Source organism: Panthera pardus, unplaced genomic scaffold (assembly GCF_024362965.1).
Source record: "Panthera pardus isolate Hobbes unplaced genomic scaffold, ASM2436296v1 HiC_scaffold_10, whole genome shotgun sequence".
In the NCBI taxonomy this organism is placed as follows: domain Eukaryota; kingdom Metazoa; phylum Chordata; class Mammalia; order Carnivora; family Felidae; genus Panthera; species Panthera pardus.
In genome coordinates, this window is record NW_026526655.1 from 2,925,571 (window position 1) to 2,931,570 (window position 6,000).

The 6,000-nt window shown below is 50.1% G+C and overlaps 1 long non-coding RNA gene across 1 annotated transcript; it reads left to right on the forward strand.

Annotated features, from left to right (window-relative positions):
- The first annotated feature begins 863 nt into the window (after positions 1–863).
- Positions 864–4,147, forward strand: LOC109264830 (uncharacterized). The gene is made up of 2 exons (XR_002078885.2): positions 864–1,116; positions 3,997–4,147. It is a non-coding gene; the product is annotated as an uncharacterized LOC109264830 (long non-coding RNA).
- Positions 4,148–6,000: the final 1,853 nt, after the last annotated feature.

Here is a 6,000-nt window from a genome sequence, read left to right on the forward strand (position 1 = left end):
ACAAACAATAATATTTCCAAAGTTTACTACTTATTTTCAGTTGGAGAGAATTGCCGGATTAATTTCCTTTTTTTTTTTTTTAATGTTTGTTTATTTTGAGACACAGAGAGCATAAGCGGGGGAGGAGAGAGAGAGAGAGAGAGAGAGGGAGACACAGAATCCGAAGCAGGCTCCAAGCTCCGAGCTGTCAGCACAGAGCCTGACTCGGGGCTGGAACCCACGAACTGTGGGAACATGACCTGAGCTGAAGTCAGAAACTTAACCCACTTAGACACCCAGGTGCCCCCTTTGGATGTGTTTTTAATGTGGGTTTTCGAACAGAGGCAAAAGGCAGCACCTGGGTGGCTCAGCGGGTTAAACCTCTGACTTCAGCTCAGGTCATGATCTCGTGGTTTGTGGGTTCAAGCCCAACACCGGGCTCTGTGCTGACAGCTCAGAGTCTGGAACCTGCTTTGGATTCTGTGTCTCTCTGTCCCTCCTATGCTCATGCTCTTTCTGTGTCTCTCAATAATAAATAAAACCAAAAAAGCTTTTAAAAAATGGCTAAAATGATACATTTGCTGTTAGGTATATTTTACCACAATAAAAAAATCGACTAAGGAAAGTATCAACTGAACTGAATGTAAACACCCCCAGGCCCAGGATTCCAATCCCTGGGCACGTGCCAGTGGGGATGGGTGCCAGTGTTTGCCAAAAGACACGCTTTGGGATGTTCCTACCAGTAGTATTTGTTAGAGCCTCAGACTGGATACGACTCAGCTGTTCACGGAGGCCAGAACGTGTCCGTCAGGAACCTGCATCCACACCAGGGATTATCACACAGTGAGAAGACAAGGGCAGGTCTGCCCGCTGAGAGTTCACACCTACATGGTGCTGAGCGAAAGAAGTCCGGGTTGGAAGAGCGCGCACTGCGTGATTCCATTTATATGAGGTTCAAACCCCCACCAAATGGATCCGTGGCCCTGGTGCCAACCGTGGGGCGTTGTGACTGGAAGTGGTTTCTGGGCGCAGGAAATATTCCGTGTTGCGATCTGAGTCCTCGTCGGCGGGTGTGTTTACTTCGTGAAACTTCATCAAGGAATATACTTGGATTCAGTGTGGATTTCAGTAAAAAAAGTTTACTAAAAAAAAAAAAAAGAAATCGATCATTACAAATAGCAGAAAATCAGGTACTGGGTGGAAATAAAGTAATAAAAATATTTTTTATCTAAAAAGTGAATTATGGTGACATATTTATCCGTGTCTTAAGTGGATAAGGTGTAAAAGTTTCCTAGTACATTTATTTTCCTGGTTAAATGGTCTCAGAAAATGCTCGATCAAGTCTCACTTGTGAAAAGTCAAATATATCCCTAAGTGAGACGTGTATGGCTCATCTCCGTGCCTGAGATGAGGTCCAGAAAATCCTTTTGAGGAAGTGAGCTCTGAGCTGAGTTTGGGGCCTGGGAGGGGGGGCAGCCACTTGAGGAGCAGGAAAAAGTTGTTCTCATCAAAGGGAACAAGGGCCCAGGCTTGAGGTCCACAGAACCCGCTGCATCCTGGAGAAAGGGAGGAGCCCGGGGCTCGGGGCCACAGTCAAGGTTTGGGACTCCCGAGGTCAGAGGTATCCATGCCAATGCCCAGTGAGACAATGGAGGGCCTCGTAAGCATAGCAGGGAATTTGGATTTTATTCTACGCAAATGGGAAGCAATTGAGAGACTTAAAGCAGGGGAGGGCAGTGGGCGAAGTTATGTTTTAAAATGATCTCTCTCCCTTGCTGGAAAATCAACCGTAGGAGGACAAGAATCTAACAGAGAGGAGGCAGTGTGATTGGTCTCAGGAAAACGCAGTCATGCCTCAGAGATCTTGGGGGTTCGCCTCCAGACCACCACAGTAAAGCAGATATCGCAGCGAAGTGGGTCCAGTGAGCTCACTGGTCTCCCGGTGCACATGAGAGTTGTGTTTACACGACACTGTAGTGTGTCAGGTGTGTTAACAGCTTCATGTCTACAGGAATGGACAGACTTAAAACATTTTATTGCTAAACAACGCTAACCATCATCTGAGCTCTCAGTGAGTCAGAATCCTCTTGCTGGAGGAAGATCTTGCCTCGATGTTCACGGCTGCTTGGTGGTTGTGACCGTTTCCTAAATTAGTCAACAACGAGGTTGGTCTGGTACATCAAGTGACTCCTCCTTTCGTGGACGGTTTCTCTGTGGCACGTGATGCCGTTTGACGCCATTTTACGCACAGTAGGAATCTTTCGACACCGGAGTCCGTCCCCTTAAACACGGCCACGGCTCTATCGGCTCAGTGTATGCATCTTCCAGGTCCTTTGTGGTCACGTCAACAGTCTTCACGGCATCGTCACCAGCGGCAGATTCCGCCTCAAGAAACCACTTCCCCAAGAAGCAACTCCTCCTCCGTTCAAGATTTCCCCCAAGACCGCGGCCACACACTCGGTCCCATCATCAGGCTCCGCTTGCGATTCTGGTTCTCTTGCTGTTTCCACCCCGTCGGCAGCGACTTCCTCCACGGAAGGCTTGGACCCTCCGTGTTGTCCGTGTGGGCTAGAATCAACTTCTTCCAAACTCTTGTGAATGTTGGTATTTTGACCTCTTCCTGTGAACCGTGAATGTTCTCAATATAAAACATAGACAGTGGTGAATCCTTTCCAGAGGGGTTTCAGTTTACCTTGCCCAGATCCCTCAGAGGAATCACGATGACACTTGTAGCCTCATGAAATGTAAAGACTTGAAAGTCAAGACGACCCCCTGATGCACGGGCTGCGGAATGGGTTCTGTGATAGCTGGCAGGAAAACAGCATTCGTCTCGTTGTCCTTCTCCATCGCAGCTCTTGGGTGACCCAGTACGTTGTCAGTGAGCACTAATATTTTGAAAGGAGTCTCTTTTTTTGTTCTGAGCCCTGGGTCTCAACAGTGAGATTAAAATATTTGGAAAACCACGTCGTGAACAGACGTGCACTCATCCAGGCTGTGCTATTCTGCCTACGGGGCACTGGTGGAGTGTATTTCCCATAATTCTGAAGGGCCCCAGGATTTTCAAGATGGTGAACGGGCACCGGCATCAGTGTCAAGTCCCCAGTCGCACCGGCCCCTGGTAAGAGAGCCTGTCCCCTGCGGCTCTGGAGCCAGGCGTTGACGTCTGCTCTCCAGCGTGAAAACCCTCGATCACGTCTCCTTCCAGCAGAAGGCGGCTCCGTCCACACCGCCCGTCTGTTGTTTAGGGCAGCCGCCCCCACCATCGTCCTGCCGGGTCTCCCGGGGAACTTGCCGCGGCTCCGGCACGAGCACTCGCAGCCTCACCTTACCCTTGCACTTCTGTGTTACGGACACGCTTCTCTCCTGAACCAACCCCTGCTCGCTCCAGACTTTCCTCCGGCAGCCTCTTCACCTCCCGGCCTTCACGAGGAGCGCCAGGGCCTTGGTCTGGATTGGCCTTTGGCTTACGGGAACGTTGTGGCTGGCTGGGTCTTCTATCCCGACTACCAAAACCTTCTCCGTACCAGCAATAAGGCTGTTTTGCTTTCTTACCATCCGTGTGTTCACTGGAGCGGCCCTTTTAATTTCCCCGAGAACTCATCTCTCGCGTTCACAACCTGGACGACCGTTCGGTGCGAGAGGACCCGCTCCCGGCCTGTTTCAGCTTTCCACCGGCCTTCCTCACCGAGCTTCCTCAGGTCTGGCTTTTGATTGAAAGTGGGAGACGTGCGACCCTTCCTTTCACTTGGACACGTAGAGGCCATCGTAGGGCTATTAACTGGCCTAATTGCAATAGGGTTGTGTCTCAGGGAACAGGGAGGCCCGAGGAGAGGTGGAGACGAGGCAGTGGCCGGCGGGGGGAGCAGACAGAACACACACAGGACATTTATCGATTCAGTTTTCCGGCTTATATGGGCGCGGTTCGCGGTGTCCCCAATGACAGTAGTGACATCCGAGGTCACGGGTGACAGATCACCACGACAAATATTATAATGAACAAGTTTGAAGTATTGCGAGAATTACCCAAATGCGACAGAGACACAAAGTGAGCAGACGCTGTCGGAAAATGGTGCCGATAGGCTTCCTCGGCACAGGGTTGCCCAAAACCTTCAACTTGTAAAAACTACAGTATCTGTGAAACACAATAAAGCAAAGCGCAGTAAAATTAGGCATGCCTGTAATGGGCTTGGTCTGGGGTCACAGTCACAGAAATGGGATGTGGAAGAATTGCGGAAGCGGAACAGGTAAGATCCACCTACTGACCTGGTCGTATGGCGTAAGGAAAAGGTAGGAACTGAGGCCGGTGCCTAGGTTGGGCGGGAGCCACTGGGCGGATGGTGACTTGAGAAAGACTGGCGTGAACAGGTTTTGGGGACAAGGCAGGAGTTGTGTTTGGCATATATTGTAAATGGCATCATTTGAGATGCCCATTAGACATCCAGGTGGGGCTGCTGAGTGGACAGGTGGGGATACAGGTATGTCGAGTTCCAAGAGGAAGCCAAGGCCAGAGATATGCACAGGTGTGCCGTCAAAATACAGACGTATTTAAAGCCAAAGAACTAAAAAATATGGTTTTGGAAGTGAATAAATTGCAGACCAAAGAAGGTCCCGCACCGTGCCCTTGGGCAGGTCAACGTTTAGATGAAGAAAAGCCAACAGAGTGAATCTGAAAAGGGGCATTCCGAGTGGGCCACGTTTCCCTTCTAGTATGAAGTGGGTGGGGTTACAAGGCTTCTGGGCTTCTTTCTGCCCTGAAAGAAGGGTCTATCCTCCCGTGACATGGCTCCAGTCTGCAGACAGAGGGCGCAAGCAGGAGAGCATGTGCCCTTCCATTGCCTTCTAAGGACACTGAAATTTTTCTAATTGTGGAAAGGTCTGCGGCTCCCCCACTGAGTTAAAGTCATCCTTTTGGCGTTTAGGACCCCTTGTGAAATGACCCCAAGTTAACTTGAGACCTCGAGTCCTACCCACCCACCCACCCACCCACCCAACTCCTCTCCATTCCTTACAGAGCTGTGAACACGGGGCTTATTCATGCCATTGTGCCCTGCCCTCTACCCCAAAGTGAATCTAAAAATCACACCTGACTTTTTTTCTTTTTTTTTAGAGAGAGAGAGTGTGTGTGGGTGGGGGAGAGAAGAGAAGGAGAGGGAATCTTAAGCGGACTCCATGCTCAGTGCACAGCCCGATGCGAGGCTTGATCCCAAGACCCTGGGATCGTGACCTGAGCTAAGATCAGTCGGACGCTCAACCGGCTGAGCCACCCAGGTGCCCCCACACCTGACTTCAAAGGCCCCAGATAGAAGGTGTCCAGTTCAGGCCCCCTGACAGCCAGCCCTTTCACCATTTCTGTGCACTCCACACAGGCACTCAGGCACCCACCCACACACACACACACACACACGCACACACACATGTCCTTTGTATTTTGAGCATGTTCCTCTCCCGCTAGCAGATGCAGGAACTATTTCTGGCCCCATGTGAACTTCGAGAATTACTAACCCTGTTCCTTCCTGACCTTCCCCCAGCCTTAGGTGCTTATCTTACTCACGTGCTCGTACTCATCGGTTCTCACCCGAAGATTCAAGGGGAGCCCTCTGCACACCTACCAAACAGGCAACATTACTTTCCTCAAAAGGCTGTTAAGAGATTAGATCAAATTATCATATGCAAAGTGCCTAACTAGTGACAGGCCCCAAACAGGCACGCGGTGTTCTAAGTTCTCTTCCCCTTCTTCACAATAGGAATAGTAAAGTCGATCACTTTTTCACAGTGTGAGAGACTTTTTCTGACATTTATTCAAACTTCCCCAAACCAGGGCTGCTATAAAATCCTTCCCACCGCCCTGGAAGACAATGGTTATTTGTGGTTTCCAAGCCATCTTTCATTTTCCAAGCCGTCTGTCACAGTGCACAAAACAGGTGTGGTTATCAGGCTGTTCAATTCTTACTGCTGCCCTTGTAAGGGCCCCCACATTTCGCAGCTTAAAACAATCACTCCGTTTTGTTCATATTTTGTGGG